General features: G+C 40.4%; 1 long non-coding RNA gene across 1 annotated transcript in view; it reads left to right on the forward strand.

Moving 5' to 3' along the window:
- Positions 1-6,005: 6,005 nt before the first annotated feature.
- LOC147825364 (uncharacterized) overlaps positions 6,006-18,873 on the forward strand; it is a 119,657-nt gene continuing 106,789 nt past the window's right edge. Inside the window, exon 1 of the long non-coding RNA XR_015440995.1 lies at positions 6,006-6,509. This is a non-coding gene — a long non-coding RNA (uncharacterized LOC147825364). The remainder of the gene's footprint in view (positions 6,510-18,873) is intronic.

Raw genomic sequence — 18,873 nt, forward strand, 5'->3', positions numbered from 1 at the left:
CCAAGGGGCCTTAGCAGCTTCCTTCTGCTCTTTTTGTATTCTATTTAGGCTACTGGGATTAGGGTGGTGCCAAACCAGTAAGTGCACTGATTTAGGGATCACACATCCTCAATCCCAGCATCACATACTCTAGATTCAGGCACCTCTGAAAACGCCCCATTTAAGACTGCATGAGGCTTTGGGGAGACATCTAGACACAAACCATAACACAAGCATAATAGTAACTACTGTCAAGAGTCTTCTAATAATTTAATGAGATAATATACAGGGGCGTGCTTTTTTCAATTCTATTCATTTTTGTTCTACAGTTTAAATAATATGGACAATTATATAGAATTTTTCAATTTAGAAAATACTTTTCTGGGGCCGGGGATTTAGCTGAGTGGTTCCAGCGCCTGCCTTGCAAGAGCAAGGTCCAGAGTTTGATTCCCGGTACCAAAAAAAAAAAAAAAAGAAAATACTTTTCTTATATATCCTGTGATTTATAAGCTCTGTCCTTCTTGGGGCAATCTTAAGACTCTGAGGAATTTACTGTGTTTTTTTATACTAGAATAGTCCAAGATATACAGGAAACTCTGCTTAACTGGGCATGAAGCTGAGCAGCTTCATGTACCTGGCAAAAGAGAAAAGGATGGAATCAGGAGAGTTAATGGGCTGTAAGTCTGGCTCTTGCTAGGGCCTGAATTTGTCCAAATATATTGTATACAAAGCCACCATTTGGTCAAGAGCCAATATTCCTATAGATCTGATCTCGTGGGTGGAAATCAGAAATGAGACAGTTAAGGACAGTTGTCATTCAAAGTCATTTGGGTTGCATCACATTTCCCAGAAATGAGCTCCCTTTAAACAAGATGACAGGAAGAGGAGATTCAAGTATCAGGGTCCCCAGAAAGAAGCCCCAGAAGAGAATCATGTGGACTCCAGTCAGGGGCTCTGCAATTCAGCCTGGGGTCCCATTTTTCAAGAAAGGGAAGCAGCAGTTTGGGCCAAGGTGATAAAGACCAGAAAAGGCTAGACCTGAGAGGCCAGATGTGTGTCCAGGCTCTGGGAGGCAAACCAGACAGTAGAGCCATGGTAACAAGACTAATTTCAAATTCCACCAGCTGGTCACCCAGGCTCTGTTCTTTTCCTTCTGTTTATGTCCCTTGGAAAGCAGTTGACCACCTGGTAACCTTGGCCGGAAGTACCCGCCAAGGGAATAGGCAATAGCTCCTGACTCAGGAATAGACCAGACTTCCTTCTCCCTTACCTTTTGTTCTGTTTCTGCATGTGAGATAGCTGTAGCTCTGCATATCTATTTCTCCTTATCTGTGGATAACTTATTCAAATTGTCTTTTAAAGCTTAGCCCCTCATGTGTCTGCCCATTCACACAGGATCCTTGATCCTGCAGTTGTGAGCTTAGCTTAAAGCAATGTCTACCCTTTCAGAAAAGGGGCCTGCCCTGGCCAAAGTGCCTCAATCTGTCAGTTAGAGCCAGCCTTCTGGACAGACCAAGGCTTGCCCCTCTCTCGTTCGGCCCAGAGACTGGACAGGAGGTGGTCTCATTAAGTGACTCCAGCTGGGAGAGCCAGGTCACAAGTGACAGACACAAAAAAAACCTTCTTGCTTCATGTGCTGGGAGATAACCATGAAAGGAGAAACATTCTGCCCTTGAGAATGAGGGGATTTAATTTCCAACCTCAAGCTCTTGCCTTGGCTGGCTTCCTTAGTAACTAAAATAAGCCATCTGCTTGGCTTCCCATGCCCACCTGCTTGCTGGAGAAAGCATTTGTCTACCCTCCCATCTGGCCCAGTCTCACAGAGGATAGGGATAAAGATGCCCATGGCTCTTCCTAACATCTCCTGAAATGATCAGAAGATTCCACTATCTGGAAATATATTTCCTGTCTTATCCCTTAGTCACTTTTGGAAAACTTTTCAACATTTTTATTGGCCTGGTTTTCTACTCCAGTAAAATGGAAATAATCTCCTTAACATCTCACTGTAATAAAAAATGCTCTTGAAGGGACCTTGAGCCCAAAGTGGGTCAGCTATCAGAAAGCCCAATATAAAGGGGGATATATACACCCCTAAAGAGTGAAAGAATTTCAAAATAATATCGCCATACTGGAACATTAAAAGAAGTGCTGCCCTACAGCTTTGTACTACTTTTGTACCTCCCAGAATGCTAGCTACATTACCATCTCATCCGGACAATGTCTAGGGCATTTGAATTGGCCCGGCATCTTTACTCCCATTTCTAAATACAGCCCAGGAATTTAAAACAGTCCAGCTGGAGCAGGACAAGAAAAAAGGAGATGACTCTTTCTCACAAAATTCTTCAATGGTTCCCCACTATACAGAGCATCTAATCAGCAACCATATGATATCCTTCTCAGTTTCCCCAAGGTAACTATCCAGTCTTATCTCCTTCCACTCCCCTCTTAGTGATTCTGTATCAACATCTACTTACTGGACTTTGCAAAATATGCCACATCCTCCCCTAACCCCCTGCACTTAATAGCACATTCAAGTGTAGTAGTTTATTTCTTGGTAAGAAGATCTTCACTTACCTACATGAAGTTGATAAACTTCTCTTTGAAACCAGGAAATCCTCAAGAAAGAAGCAATTCTCTGGCATGGGGAACATTCTAAGACGTTCTGCATTGAGGAAATGTCTTGCCCTGGAGCAGCAAGGCAATATGAAACACTCATGAAATCATATAAAAATACTTTTAACTTACATGGAGGAATCTCTGTGAACATTCCTTTCTAGAATTCTCATACAGCTACTCCTTCTAGCACCAACCTCCTCTCCTGCCCTCTTCCTACTCCATACTCCAGACTTACAAAACTAAAACTCTTGAGTGTTTATGGCTCATACAATATGTGGTTCTGGGAGTCTGATTCCCCTTTTCTCAGGATACAGCCATGAGTGTGTGTGTGTGTGTGTGTGTGTGTGTGTGTGTGTGTGTGTGTGACTGGTGGGTATGTTTTCATGCATTTGGCCAGACACTTATGACCTATATATGCCATATTGCCTGCTGTTACTAATCCTGGGACCTGTCCTAATTCTTGGAGTTCTTACCCCATTTTTCATTGTAGGATAACAAGTATCTTGACTGTAATCTATTAATTGAATAATTGAATAAACTTGTTTCCCTCCAGCGCGAGCATATTGTTTGCACACAGTGTCATCCTGGGCCCTCCAGCTATGGAAGGCCTGCCAGATATGTTTATTAAACCCCCTGTGCTTGGAAAGAACACAGAAAACTGTCATCCAGAGCAATACAAAAGTGCCTATCTCAGCTGGAGATCTCGCTGTTATGAATAAAGGAAGAGTTTGTGGTACAGTTTTGAGATGTAAAGAGAAAAAGCTTCCCCATGGTGCAAATGTGTTGTAACCCTCAGGCAAGAAAAAAATATTGAATTGTTGCTGGCAGTACAATGTAATTATTGAGTTAGTGGCAGCTATGTTTCTAAGCTTCTTAAGGTAAAAACCACATTAATTTGTCCTTCTCCAAAGGACATTCCAGATTGTTAAATGGAACCGGTAAAACCTTTTTCACTAATGAACCTGGCCAATGGACTGCCACTTGCACATAAGTCAAACCCTGGACATGTTGCTACTGGGGAGGCTGCTCTGTTTGCTTGTGGCCACGCTGCCTTGGGGTATGTTTTCCAAACTCCTGAGGTGCAGGCATTTGCCCTAGGTGGTAACTGAGTGGGAGGCTGGATGGAAACCACAATGTAGTACTCAGAAAATCAAGTGAGTCAGACTTGGCCTCTTCCTTTAAGACAGAGCCAGTCATAGTGTTCACCCTGGGATGAAGGACAGGAGGCTGTGTGCTTTCCAAGACGCTATCTTCTACACAAACAAAACACTCAGCTTCGGAAAAAATGGTGGCTTTTGTCCCTGCTCTCTGATTCCTCGGGACTTAGGTCATTTCTGAGAGCCGCTGCAGGCCCTGCTCCTGAATAGTATCACGGCTGCCAGGCAGGGAAGGGAGCCAATGGTTCTGCCAACCAAGCTCCGATTTGGGGTCAGCCTGTGGTGGTCGTATATCATTGTATCTTATGCTAGAAATTTATTTCCTTCAGGAATCCCTTTTTGAAATGTCACCGGGGGAAAATACTTGTGTTTCTTAATGCAGGACCCAGCTATGGGAATCTGGTGGGTTTGCTGGATGTGTTTTGTCTCTTAGGTACTGAGAAGGTGACTTTCAAAAGTTGAAGTCCTTTGTTGCCTTGTCTTTTTTTCTCTCCGGGGGGGATCAGGGCAATGTGCTCAACAAAGGGATTGGTGAGTAAGAAAGCAAGACTGAGGCTCCCTCGAGCCATCACGCTGCCATATCAACGAACCAACACAGGAAAGACAGAAAAGGAGGCAGTGTGGTGTGGTGGGAAGAGCAGACATTGAGGCTATACTGCACCAGGTTGATGTTGCTTAGACTTGTAGACAAGGGCAAGTCACCACCTCTTTGAGTCTCAATCTCAACATTTTATAAAACCCTGATTTGTAAGAATTGTACATAATATCTGTAAAAAGACTAGAATCATCTGACAAACAGCAGAACCAAACAATTTAGCTCTTGCATTTTTTCTAAGGTTAATTTTTGAAAACCTGAATGATCCAAACGACTAAATCTAGTTTGCAAGAGTATTTAATTTGCTAAGGAGACTCTCCCTTAGTTTGGAGTAATTAGGACCCTGTTTTTAAAGTTCCTTGGGCATTTAAAAAATATTTAATCTAAGCCTCCACTAGCAGGAGGACTATTCAAGAATCCTGAGCCTCAAAACCAAGTATGAATCTTCTGTGCCCTTTGGCACAAGGTTCTCTGTATAACTTTATAACTTAAAAGAAAAAAGAGCTTATTGAAAGATTTTTAAAAGTTCATTCAAGTTACAGAGTCTTTAACACTATTATTGGACTAGATCATTAGTGATTTTATTGGAGAAGTGCCCCATATATTGGGGACTTTTTTCTGGGCAGGAGAAAGGAGCTATCTAGAGTTCTAAGAGATTATGGGAGAAAGAGTAAGAATAGCAAAGGAATAGAACTTTCATTTGTGAAACCAATTTCTCTAGGACTCCAGAAAATTAAATTTCTTCTTAAAGGGGAGAAAGAAGCTCTCCAGGACTTTACTTGTGACTTTGGAGTTTCAGTACTATTTGATATGTTTTTAGAAGGCAGCATCTTAAGTGACATTAGCTGATTGTCTATCTCTTGGCAGACCATCTGGAGATGTTGCCTATTTCTTGAACTTACTAGCCCTGCAGGGAGGCAGAGGAGCATCCCTTTTTACATTACAGACAAACTGACTTTCAGAAAAGCGATAACTTTCATATAGCTCTTTATGCCTGACTCCAAATTATTATCTAATCCCTATACCATATCTCTTCTATTAAAGCACAGAAGAGAGTATTTTTCCCCTTATCTCTTGCTCCGAGCTTCCCAACATGCTTTGCAGCACAGAATGTAACAATAGTCTACCCTCAAGGGAACAAAAGCTGGGATAACTGTGCTATGTACCATGGTATTATTTGCATAGCCAAATAAAGCTATCTTGCTACAGATGTAACCTTCGATAATTTATTGATGTAAAAGTGGCCTCGGGTACCAGGTTTTTGGCAGCTGTTACACTGTCAGAGTACACTGTAGAACATGACATCCATGAATATTTTATGTGGAGAAGAAATGGAAAAATAAACCTTGCAATATATCAGTTCCCAGCCCCGATCTTCATTACTGAAATATGAATCGAACCCCATCTTTGAATTTGATCAACCAAAACTGTGCAAACTGAGAGCTCCCTAAATTGGATTTCAGTGGTGAATTGATTTGAGCCCTAATTTTTGTTGAGCACATCAGCTGCTTATGTCAGCCCATACTGTAGTGGCGGGCTAGTGACCTCAGTGATATATTGGAAGCTACAGACTTAACTGTCAATAGGATTGGCTTGGCCCTTTATCCTTCAGCGGCAGAAAATAGAGCCCCATTCAGTAGGTTCATTGTATAGGGATTTGTTGGAGTTTTATTTATGCAGATTTAGAAGCAGTTGGAGATCATCAACATCCAATACACCCTCTGTCAAATATTTCTCCTCTGTTGTCGGGTTATTAAAATATGAGTTGGGGGTTGGAGGAGTCTGTCCTTTTTAGTAGCAAATACTTTTAAAAAATAATCAAAAGGGCCTTCTTTTAAATTTTGGATTTTTTGGCATCCAGGGTACTTCTGAGTAGTAGATTTTTGATCTTGAGCCTATCCTCAACACCGACACCCAGCCCTCCACTTCTCCAGGGCTTACTTTTCATCACTTGAACACCAGTACTTACATGGTTTGGACCCACTGAGGACCATAGAATGATATCAGTTCAAAAGTACTGGATACTCGTGGAGCACTTTGCAAGCTATTGCAGGATTTGGGAGGCTTTCTATGGAACCACACAGAAGTATTGCTGAGTACTTTGCAATGTGAATTCCTGCAATTTGCAAGAATTTACCACGCTTTTCAGGTGATCATACTAGGTAAGTGCTTCATTTTTATCTCAATTGGTTTGATTTTGTGCTTTCATTATATTTTTGCATTTAGGTTTTAGGTTTACTCAGGGGGTTTACATTTTTAACCTATCTTTAATCCCATCTCCTCTGATGAGCACCTGACTCAGCCTATCTGTATCTTTAATTGATGTTCTCTTCAACTCCATATGCCAAATTGCAATTCCATGATCTATCTAAGACATAGACAGTTTAATCAATGTACTAGTTATTCGACTTATTTTAAATAAATGCCATTCAGGCTTAGTAAACACCAGCAAGGGAAACATGGATGGCTTAAAATAAGGTAAGTGATTCAAATTTTTTCAAATAAGCCCTTAAACTCAGCTAAATAATGAAATACTCATATGACCCTTAGAAAATTTATTTTTAGGTAAAGCTTATTTTTATTTTCAGAACCATGTAATTGAGATTCCTTTAAAAACACCAGTTGAAAGATATACTCTTGTTGGTAGTTGGTAAATCTTCTGGTAATATTCTAAGGTTCTAAATTTAGGATACATGAGATACCCTCCCTCTTATACTAGGTACTATATTTCAAATGCATTTATTAAAGGTTTAATTAATAGTACCTTTAGCATTTGGGAACCAGAGATCAATAGTTTTTATTTTTTAAAAAGCATATAAGTGTAAAGAATGCCAAACAATTGTTGAATTTTATGGATAAATGTAAGAACTTTAGTTTAAATCCTAAGAACTTTAGTTAAACTTCCAGAGTATTTAACTTGTAGCCATACATGAATGTAGGTGCTCAGAGTAACGGTTTCATCATCCTTCATTTCTAAATTATTTAACCCCTGGAGATGTCCCCTGCTTCATCACAAAAATAAGGTGATGCTCTAATTTTGTGACTTATAGCTAGCCAGGACTGGGTCAGAATTAAAACTCAAATCTTCTAAGGTTTAGCCCGGACCTCTTTCCATTACTGTGCCTCTTTCAAATGCTCTGCTTCAGCACTGGTATCTAACTGAATAAATCAAACACAAAAACCTGGTTTACTCAGTTTTGGAAGAAAATGAAAGCATACCTTCTCTCCTGCCAATTGGTGAACTTAGTTTGTGGCACAGAGTTCAGCAGTACTTGGTAGATCAGGAAAAAGAAAGTCTCACGTTATTACAAAAGATCATGAACATGGATATAGAAGCCACAGGTATTGGATCTTTTTCTGGGGGATCCCAATTTCAAATATTCTTTTATCTTTTTGCCATAAACCTGCTAATACTGATCAGATAATGGGTCCTAATTTTTTTGGCCCAGAAATACGATTATTTAGCTATATGATCTCTTTAAATGCAAGAATCCTTGCTGAATTTAAACTGTTGCTTGATTCAGAAAATAATCAATACTCAAACATGTCAATCTCTAGTAGTCTCCAACCCCCACCATTATTCAAAATTAGAGTGAAGGCACTGAGAAACTGTCCTTTAAGTGTCAATATAATAATAATATTAATTACCATTTACTGAATGCCCAAGCAGGGGCTGACGAGGTGCTTTACATACATTACATTCTAATCCCCTAGCTGGTCATTCAAAATCGACATTATTATCCTTATTCTAAAGATAAAGATAAGCAACTTGCCCAAGGCCACACAGCTAGTAAGACCTAGGGCCAAGGCTTGAATCCAAGTCTGTGTGTTTCTGAAGCTTTTTCATTTCTCCCTGTAAGACAAAGTAATGAATGCACGAAAATGTACTGAGCAATGACACTGAGTCCACATTACTAATAAAACACAGGATGGCTTTGAAATAGGCCCCAAGGAAGGTGCCACAAGAAAGACACTTGTAGTAGAGTCTAAAGACTTGATTTCCTGCATGGTTTTGCCTCACATCCCATGGCTTTGCCTTTTCCTACTCCACATTTTGCACCCCTTGGCCTGCCAGGACAGAACTGGTTCATTCTGGTTATCCAATCTGTTCCTCCTTATTCAAATGTAGGGTTTCATATAGAAGCAAAATCTGAGAATTCCTTCAGCATCTAGTGACAAAGAAGGAACTGCCAATCACCACCAGCCAGGCAGTCATAGATAAAAAAATGACACCATCAGGCCATCCTGGCCAGGCATCAGCACACCTCCTTGTCACATTCTGCCACCCTGCAGTGCCCGACTCCAGGCACTGATTCAGTACAGAGCACAAGGCTTCCCACCAATGTGGAATCAGACTTCACACACATCCCCGGAGTCCTCCCATGCCTTCACGCCATGCCACAGCAGAGATGAGGTCATCTGGATAAAAGCATTTTGCAACCTGTGCCTTGTGGTGGCTGGGTGGCTACTGATGATCGCATCTCCACACCTGCAGTTTCCCAGCTCTCCCTCCACTCCTGGGCACACACTTTTTCTTCCTAACTCGCCCTTCGCCTCAGTCTACTCAGTGCTTGCACACAAGGACTTGGCTTAGATACTGTCTCCTCTGGCCTCAAAACTGGATTTAGTGGTTTCTCATGCATCCCTTTAGTAACCCAGTGCCAGCTCACTTGCCATGGTTATCACTAATCTGAAATGACATTTGAATTTTTCTTTATTTCTGAGAAGACTAAGATCACTGAAGGCAGGAATGTAGAGATAATCTTGTATCTATCTGAGAACATAGACTCTGAGTAAGACACAACTCAATTTTGATTTGGGGATTTGCTTTCTTACCTCGGGTCAGATTAACCTTGGAGCCACTCTGAGCTTCAGTTTCCTCCCTATCAAGAATGGGGTAATAAAGAAAACTATCTTGTTGAGTAGTTCTGAATATTAACTGCAATAATAAACATAAAATACTTCAGACAATGCTCGGTAGATAATAAGTGGGTAATAAAAGTTACAAATATTCTATTCATTTGTTGTACAACATTTCCTACTATGGTGCCCACTTAATAAATATATTTGGAATACAGATTATATTAGAGAGCTTGAAAAGAACAGAGCAATTGACCACATTTAATATATAGTTTCACATCCATGTCTCACAGGGGTCTCAGGTCATTTTTCCTGGCTACTATGTATACTTAATAATTCTTGTTTAGTGTTAAAACCCTAAATGTAACTTCAACAGCTCTCTACTTTTTTGGCTATAAATTAGCAGAAGAAAGAAGAGCAAAACATAGAGAAGCCACAATTGGACATGAGACCGAAGTCTGATACAAAGGATATATCAGTGAGTCCCCCTTCTCACAGATGTCAGCCAGACTGTAAGCACCAAGACACTGGGAACTGACATTTTTATTTACTGTGTCATGGCTGGAATATTGTAGAAGTCTGTCAAATAGTCCACACTCAATAGACATTTGCTGAATGAAGCAGTAAGCACATCTCAAGGTTTTGCTAAGCCTGGCTTCATTAGGAACCTGTCCGCCTTAATAATTCACCAGTTTGGTTTTACATTGGTAACACCGAAAGTGATGCAGAAAGGTTGTCTTCTTGTGGGATTTATACTTATTTTACTTAACTTCTAAAAGAATCCCACTTGTTACAGTATTTTCAAGATTTAGTGAATTTTTATAATAACCATACTACTTGTGATTTGCAGATTTTCATGTGCTTTTCTGTGCTGTCCTTCTTTGAGCTGAAATAACTAAAACATCCAAGCCTGAGCATGCATAGCATTTCGGTTACATTAATTCCCTCCTATACTTGCCGGGCACCTCCTGTGCCTCCGATGTCAGGCACTGTGCAAGGTTCTGGGAACCCCGCAGTCATCCTCTGGTCCAGTCATAATCTTCCTTGGGACCCAATGAGGATTCAAACTTTCCTCCAGTTGCAGTACATGTTGGGATTCGGGAATAGTCTGCCTTATATTTGTTTCCAATCACTGTTGCAGAGTGGCTGGGTTGGTACCGGTCTCTTGATGCCCCTGTGTTGCTTTCTTGCCTTGGCATCATCTCCCCACAGGCATGATCAACTCCACTGCTCAAAGCTGTAACTTTCTGCTCCCAAACCCCTACAATGGAAGGTTGCCTGATACCAAGAGCCTCTCCACAGCACAATATCTACCTGAATGGTTGTGCAGCCCTTGGTTTACTCTTTCCTAGCGGCTGGGGGTCAAGTTCCACTCTATTTCTTCCTCATGGACAGAACTAGATCTAGAGTCAAAGTCTTGGGTTCCAGACCTGATCCTACTGCATCCTAGCTGCACAGCCTTCAGTAATGCATTCAGACTCAATGTGCTTTTTTATTTTTAACCTGAAAAATGAGGTTAAAATCTGTATCATGTGTTTTCTGTGAGGGTTAAAGAACACTACATAGGAGAACACCTTAGAAAGAACCATGTACCCAAAAGTTAAGTTAAATTATAAACAGTAAAGAACTAAAAATGTAAGTTAAGTTATTCATTATCATCTACAATGACATTTAAAGGATTTATGTGGATACATCGACCAGGTACAATCTTGTAGAAATTCAAACGCTTGGGTCATCAGAGTTTAAACTTTTCAGTCTCACAGAAAGACCTTGACTTAATGATGTGTATTTGTTTAAAAATAAATACAACAGTCTGTGAAAAAGCAGTGTCACTTTCTTGAAGGCAACAAACTGTCTTTTTCACGAGCTTAGATTTTGCAATGAAAAAAATATTAAAGAAACAAATAAAGAGATCTTAATCAATGGTTTTATTGGCCTCTTCTGGTTCTGATGTAGCTGAATTGGGAAAAAAATAAAGAATGTTCTCTTTCAACAATTCACTATGCAAATGACAATCCACTTCAGCCAACATTCCATTCAACAAACACTTATTAAATGTTTGCTTTGTGGTTACTATGCTGTTTATCTAGCTGTAGTTTTCCAGTTATCAAATTAAGACTTTTGTATTTATTAATTCAAAAACATCAAATTGTCAGTCTATAAAGCCAAAATAACAAAATTAAAACACAACCTCGGACATGGAAAAGTGATTAAGGCATGATTCCTGTCTTCAAGGCACATATCACTTAGTTGGGGAGAGAGACAGGTAAACAACTCAGTATAATACATGCCAAAATAAAACAAAAGATAAATGTAACTTCAAAGTCACTCATTATGTTGTGTAGTAAGAAATGGTTGTGATTAGAACATTTGGGAGATGGGAAGTGGGGGTTAGGAGGCTCTGAAGAACAGCTTGTTTTGTGAGAAAATTAAACAGAGGTTCCCATTTTAACCCTCTGTCCTGGGTTAGTGATTTTTGATCATGTCCTTATGAAAGAGTAGGATTCTGTCATTTAGAGCAGGTGAGAAAAAGAGTTCCTGGCCTGGAGAAGTCTTGGCTGACCTGGGTTGGTACAGAGGATCTGCATGGTGAAGGACGGGGGACAGGGGAGTGACGAGAAGTGTGGTAATTTGTTCCCATTAGGAACAATGGGAGGGGTAGACTTTATTTCTTGAATGGTAAAGGCCTCAAAGAGGGTTAGAGGAAGAACTATGACATAGTTCAAGGGATGGCAGCTCTGGAGCTAATTTGAAGGCTGGATCTAAGATTTAAAAGAAAAAGTCAGTGTTGAGAAATCATGAGCAATTGTGGAAATCATGTCTGAAGAACCTGATTGCAGATTGTGAAGGGTCTAGAAAACTGGTGGGGACAGTTTGTGCTTCCTAGATCGATGAACCTGATTGGTAGAATGGATTGATGATCCTTGTGTCGGCATTTCATTCCTGTGCCTCAATTTTGAACCAGCTTGGACTATGTTCTGCTTTATACAGATGCATAGGAAAACATAAATTGTCCATTTCAATAGTTTCATATTAAATAAAATAATATTTAGATTAGATGATAGTATAGTTGTAATAAATAATAATCATATTGATATTAATGATAGTAATAATAGTGTGGTATAATTTTATCTATAGGTTTCCACCTATAAAGATCGGGAATTTTTTTTCTTATTTACCAACTGTATTTTCAATCCTTTGAATTCATATTCAAGCCCCACTTGCTTCTAGAAGCCTTGTGATTGCCAAAAAAGCAGAATGAACCTCCCTATCCTCTGGGCTTCCAGAGCAAAGTTCTGGGCTTTAAATTTAGCTGGGGCCACATCTATTCTTAGGCAGAGGGAGGGAGTCAGGTAGTTTACAATTACTGCCCTGCTCCAACAAAGCCATGGGTCAATGGTTCATAGTCAAGAACATCGCGTGTACGATAAGACCAACAAGAAAGTCAGGGAGCTCACAAGCATCAAGGCTGGGTGGCCCCTGTTGGGCGCTTGACAGGTGTGCTGTATAGGTGAAGAGATACTGCAGCATCTTGTTTTTTTAGGACAAAGGGAAGATTGTAGATGATGTTGATAATTGTTATTTTAAAATGCTTGGATCTCATTCAGTGTGACTTAGCAATAGTGGTTATTAGTACAACAGTGCAAAGGAACAGAGAAAGGCATTCTCATCTGTCAGCTGATAATTTTGTGACCTTGAGAAAAATCCCCTTAGCCTCAGTTTTCCCATCTGTGAAATGAAAATGTTGATGTCTCTCTCACAAAGCTGTAAGGAATCAGATGGAATAGCCCATGTATAGCATTAAGGATGGGCCCGCCACATAATAAATTCCAAATCATTTACTGACTACTGGTTACAGAAAAGTGTTAGAAAATAGTACAAAACTGTACAAATCAAACCATCACCATTATTAAATGTGACGACCACTTAGTATAAATGCTAGTAACTTATATTTGGGTACCGTAGCTAGAGATAAAATTATCACAGTCTGTATATGACTGTGACAATGGTCTTACTGGACATATTTCTTTACAATATCAATGGTCAATTCTCAAATCTTTAATTCCTCTTTTTCTCTTAAGGATGTCATAGATCTTAACTATTTTAAGAATTATGAAATTTGCACGTGGGAAGACTCTCACTTATAGTTCCAGCACCCAGGAGACTAGAGCAGAAAGACGGTGAGTTCCAGGCCAGCCTGGGCTACATAGCAAGACCTGACTCAAAGCACAAACAAACAAAAACATATAAAATTCATAAATAATTGCTTTTCATGGTAACTTTTGAAAGGAATTTTCTCCCCTAAATGTAGGATAGTTCTTTTTTAATCTCAAATGACAAGGTGTTCTCTTCACTGATCTTTTTACTTGCTGATCAGATGCTGGGACATGGTGTCCAGGGGTCATCATTAGATCGGGGACCTGCAGCCCCAAGCCACCAGCACCTGCTGTTGTCACACCTGTCAGCACTTCTCCTCCCGGGGCCATGTGTCCCCTTCAGTCTCTGTCATGTGGGCCTCACTCTTCGGGTTTTGTCAACCTGCTGTAGCCTCCAGGGCAGGTAGGCTTGGCTCACTTTCAGGTTTTGTCTCTTTGTTCATCTGAAAAATGTAAAGGGAGAAAGAGGTGGGTACAGGGGGTCTGGGGAAGGTTGAAGAGGGCAGATATGAGACATCATCCCAGTAACTGCACTAAATTACACACTGCTAAATGGCCATGAGGAAAGACTTCAGGGAAAGTTGAACTGGGGAGACAGAGAGAAGAGAGACTCGCCAGCTCTGTTACCACACAACCAGAACTACTTCTTTAAAATCCCCAAGGTTCTTCCTCAGATGATGTATCGTTTTGAGCTCATTGAGATGTATTGATTTGAGCGCAAGGAGAAGAATTAAGGTGACAGATTTAAGCCTTCTACCTGTCATTTGTTGAAGAAAATTGACCCCATTTACATAGCTAACATATGCACATTAAGACAGAAAAATATTTTGTAAATAATCTGAACTTGTAATAAATTCCAGTAAGCATTTCCCCTCTTTGCGTCTGACAAACGAGAAAAGAAGAAAAAGAAAAGAAATACATTTCATTTACAAAAATCTCTCTCTTTCTTTTTTTGCTCAGAAGTCATGATATTGGTCAAAGGCAATTATGATTGTTCTTCATTCAAATTAAGTATGGAATAGGAGCTTCAGGTTTAAAAGAAGGGAAAACTACACAATCTTAACCAACTTCTTAATCTGAGGAGGACTTAGAAAAGAAATATTGGAGAAGGTGGGGGATTCAGGACCGACAGACTGGGTTTGATGTTTACTCAGCCACTCTGGGCAATCTTGTGCTCTAGACCTCAGTTATTTTGCCTTTCCAATGGGGATGGTTGCACTGGACCCTTGGGGATTAGTTAACGCAAATCCTGAGCTCTGTGCCTGGTCTTGCCCATGGGACGCATTTCACAAATCATCCTTGCTTTAGATAGCAAGAGTGAAGCTGCAGTGAATTCAGTTGGAATAAGTATGTCACCATTTCAGAACTTCAAACATGGTGCAGGTAATTTTTATAATATAGAAACTCATGCTGCAATCAGTTTAGGGGAACTTCCAACACAGAGATCATGATGATTTTACTGGCTAGCTTTTAAAATGGAATTTAGTTGGCAATTATTTGACTTTGGATGGTGGAAAGGGTATATTTGGTGAGGTTGGTCAATTGGGGAAGCACAGTCACAGTCCTTTGTTTCAGCTGCCCAGTTGGGATCCCTGAAGAGATTGCCCCAGTCAGAAACTTCTGGCAGGGCCACAAAGCCGGCTCTGATGCTAAAGAAACCTTGCAATCAGCCTCTTTCGCTTGCACAAAAATGTTTCAAGGGTAACTAGAGAGTGCACAAGAGCGTTCAGACGTTGTGTGACATATATTTTCAATTCTTCCATTTCCAAATGAGAGCACCATAATATGTAGAAGTAAGTGCATCAAAAAGACCAGGGTCCTTGGAGGAGGACATTGGCAGAGCTAGGTAAGTATTTTTCAAAAAACCATCCTCAAAGAAGTAAATAAGGGGCACTGAGGCTGGAATCCATTTTGTGCAAATGAAAGTGCTATAAGAAGTTGACCCGCTCATTTGATTTTACCAAGTTCTAAGTTGCGAGTAGACTACCCAGTAACCCAAGCCGCTTACTAAATGCCTGTGAAAGCGCACTCACCTCTTGCGCAACACCAACAAGGGTCAATCAAAGAGCTACTTTCTCTCTGCCTGGGTTGCAAGTGAAGAATCAGAGCTTACTACAGGACTAATGTAGCTTTCTGCCAAAAAAGCCATCAGACACGGCTCATTCAGGCCACTCAGAAAGTCAAATGCCACCAAGCCTGCAGTGGAATCAACAGAAGCCACATTGCCAAGCTACAAGTTGAAGAAAAACAGTAATAATAACAGTACCTCATTCCAGGGGAACCTGCTACATACCAGTCACACAGGAGCTTGTATTTGCTTTTGTTTTTACAACCACTCTGGGCAAAAACATCTATCATTATTATTATTATTCTCCTTTTATAAACATGGAAACCAAGGCTTGGTTGCCGGATATCACAGCTAGTCACAGGAAAAGCTACAATTTGAGCTCAAATGTACCTGGCTACAAAGCCAATGTTCATTATATACACATAAGAATATGATAACAAAATGAAGTGTATGACCACAAATTTTCCCTCTGATGCCAGTGGGTCTTCATTGCATTGTAGGGTTCAGCTGGCCAATGAAGAGCCCCCTAACTTTAAAGAGATCCTTCAATGGACATTGCTATTTTTTCCTAATTTTTCTGACAACCTACTCCATTTCCATGGGATATACTTCAAATGCAGTATACACTGTTATCCTTTACTTTTCTCCTTAACTATTTAAAAATGTTTATTATTTTTAATCTCCTAGAACTATTTTGTGTGTGGTGTGTGTGTGTGTGTGTGTGTGTGTGTGTGTGTGTGTGTTGCTGCGGATTGAACCCAGGGCCTTGTATAAGGTAGGCAAGTGAATTACACCCTCTGCCTCCCTAGAACCTTTTCCTCTTCAGTCCAGAACTAAGGATATATTGGATTTTAGGTGAAGTTGTACTAACATGTCTGTGATAAATAATGATACAAGTAAGACAGGGATCTCTCTCTCTCTCTCTGACCCTTGTATCTAGGGGATTGTGGTTCATGTCTGGTGGGCAGCTCTGGCATCCGCAATACCAGTTTCTAAGGTTGCTCCAGCTGTCACCACTTCCCAGGCAGCAGGAAGGATGAAAAGGAAAGTGCACAGCAGGAGGGTTTGTCCTTAAGGACACCACCAGAGGTGCTATAGGCGGCAGCTTTCATCCCATGGGCTTCCATGCAGCCTTGAGGGCAAACCTGTTTGCAAGAGAGTTTGGAAAATATCAACTCTGAACAGTCGACTGCTTGCCTAAAATGGTCTTTTATTATTAAACAGAAAAGCAGGACTGAACACTAAGGACACATAACAACTCTGCCACAGTTTGGTTCTGACTATTAACCAAGACAATGTCAGTATTAAATACTAAGTCATGAATGTGCTACTTCTGAACAGTGAGCTCAATGCCGAGACTCTTTAAATAACAAACAAACTAAACTGAAACAATCAACAAATCAACTTTGTCTTGTAGGCTCCTGGGACACTTAGATTCTCTTCTTGGTAAAATTTCTGCCTCAGACTAGTTGGTTAGATTGCCAATTAATAAAAATAAAGCTATTAAGGAAAGAGCTGAAATATATTACAGTTGTCTCCTAACTTGGATGAATATTGTATTAATATCAATATACATTCCATGAAGTTAGGATTTGTTTGGGACCCATCCAGTCCCATATTTTAATAGATGAGGAGACTGAGGTTCAGAATAGTTAAAGAATTTCTCCACAGTAACAGAGCAAATTAATAGGAAAGTGTATTGCCAACGGGTTTTGTCTGCAGTGGTGCTTATTCAGTGCAAATTGAGATGGATGAATGTTTGAATACTGAATAAACATGACAGCTAGAATAAGAAGTCATAGAGAAAATTGTAAGAAAAAAGAAATTGTCATTGATGGGTAAACAGATATATGGAAAATTTCAAAATCATGTGACAGTCATTACATTTTTGGAGCTTTATCTTTTAAATGAGCGATCCTGCAATGGAGCACTTCTGTATCATTTTCCCTGGGAATTGTTTGGGTTTTGCCTATAAACACATCAGGATGAGAGCATGCAGTTTCCCTCAGCTAAAGCTCTGCTTATTCCAGAATCCAATCAGGTCAGGTCACATACCTTGAAAACCATGAGCAGAGTCTTCAAAAGAAGCCTAGCACAACTCTTTGAAAATGTATTTTTCCTATTATTAAGACAGGGCACTGTCTTGCTGAGCTGTTTTTCCCTCTACCTCGATAAGTGTTTCATGAGTCACCTGTGCTCAGCCTGACAGCGGAGCAGTTCAGAAGGTCATAGCCTTCTTCCTGGCTCTAAAAACCTACAGATTCCTGGAATGAGGGGTATTGTTTCATTGGAAGAAAGCTAATTAGGCCAAGAGGTACATTAATGAGCTCTGTGGTCCTCTATACACAATAAATAAGGAAGACAAGAAGGGATAACAAGGAGAAAGAAGTCAAAATGCATAATGAAAGCCTGAGAAAGTTGAGTTTCCACACATAAAACTATCTGAAGAAAACCAGAGAGAAAAATTAATTTGCTTCTTCAGTCCTTAGAACACTGATTCCCAACCTTGGTTTCATGACACTCCAGGATGTCCCCAATTATCTCAACGAATGTCATGAAATGTTCCAAAGAATTCTCAAGATGAAATTAGTTTCATATCATTTAAAAATAGATGGCTAGTGGCTCTTTCAGGGGAAAGGGATCAATGACAAGCGACTGCCACCAGCCCACAAAGGTGGCAGAGCACCAGGTTAGGGCTGAGGAAAGCTGCATCACCATTTTGGAATCAAAATCTCACATGCTTATCTAGACACTTTTATCCCCCTAATCCCTTGACATTTCTTTTTTTAAAATAAAGTAATAATGATTATGACATTTTTGAGATCCTTACTTCACAAATTGACCATACAGAGGGCAGTGGAATGAATTAGAAGGAACAAGAAGTAGGAAATCAGATGATTCTGGGATAGAAACTGGCTTGCAGAAGGATCTCAGTTGCTTCCTATACTAGGTGAGCATAAAGCAACTATGAACTCCTTCAGGCATTGTGCCTCTAAAACTAACACTGTGGCTGCCTTGTGGTATCTATTGTAATGGAGATACCCTTCTTAAAAGCTGCTCATTTTGTTTGTTTGTTTGTTTTTTGCGGTACCAGAGATGGAATTCAGGACCTTGTGCTTGCAAGGCAGGCAGTGACACCAATGAGCTAAATCCCCAGCTAAAGCTGCTCACTTTTGAGGTGGGAGAGCAGTGGTAGTGGTAGCCCTGTGTGATGGTGCCAGTCCCGAGCATGGAGGGTGGGCACATCAGCCAAACTGGAAGACTGGCAGAAACCCCATCTTGCCTTTCAACAACAGAGCCTGGCCTGGAGAGGCATGGGCCTCACTGAGTTGTTACCTGCTCACTTCCTGTTACCTGCTCACTTCCTGTGCATGCATCTCAGGTGGCAGCCTGCCCATACCTCACTTATGTTTCTACTGCACTTTGCAAAAGACACAGAAA

The sequence above is a fragment of the Heterocephalus glaber genome, unplaced genomic scaffold, assembly GCF_053883595.1.
Source record: "Heterocephalus glaber isolate CG9 unplaced genomic scaffold, H.glaber_assembly_v1.0 deba00001504, whole genome shotgun sequence".
Taxonomy (NCBI): domain Eukaryota; kingdom Metazoa; phylum Chordata; class Mammalia; order Rodentia; family Bathyergidae; genus Heterocephalus; species Heterocephalus glaber.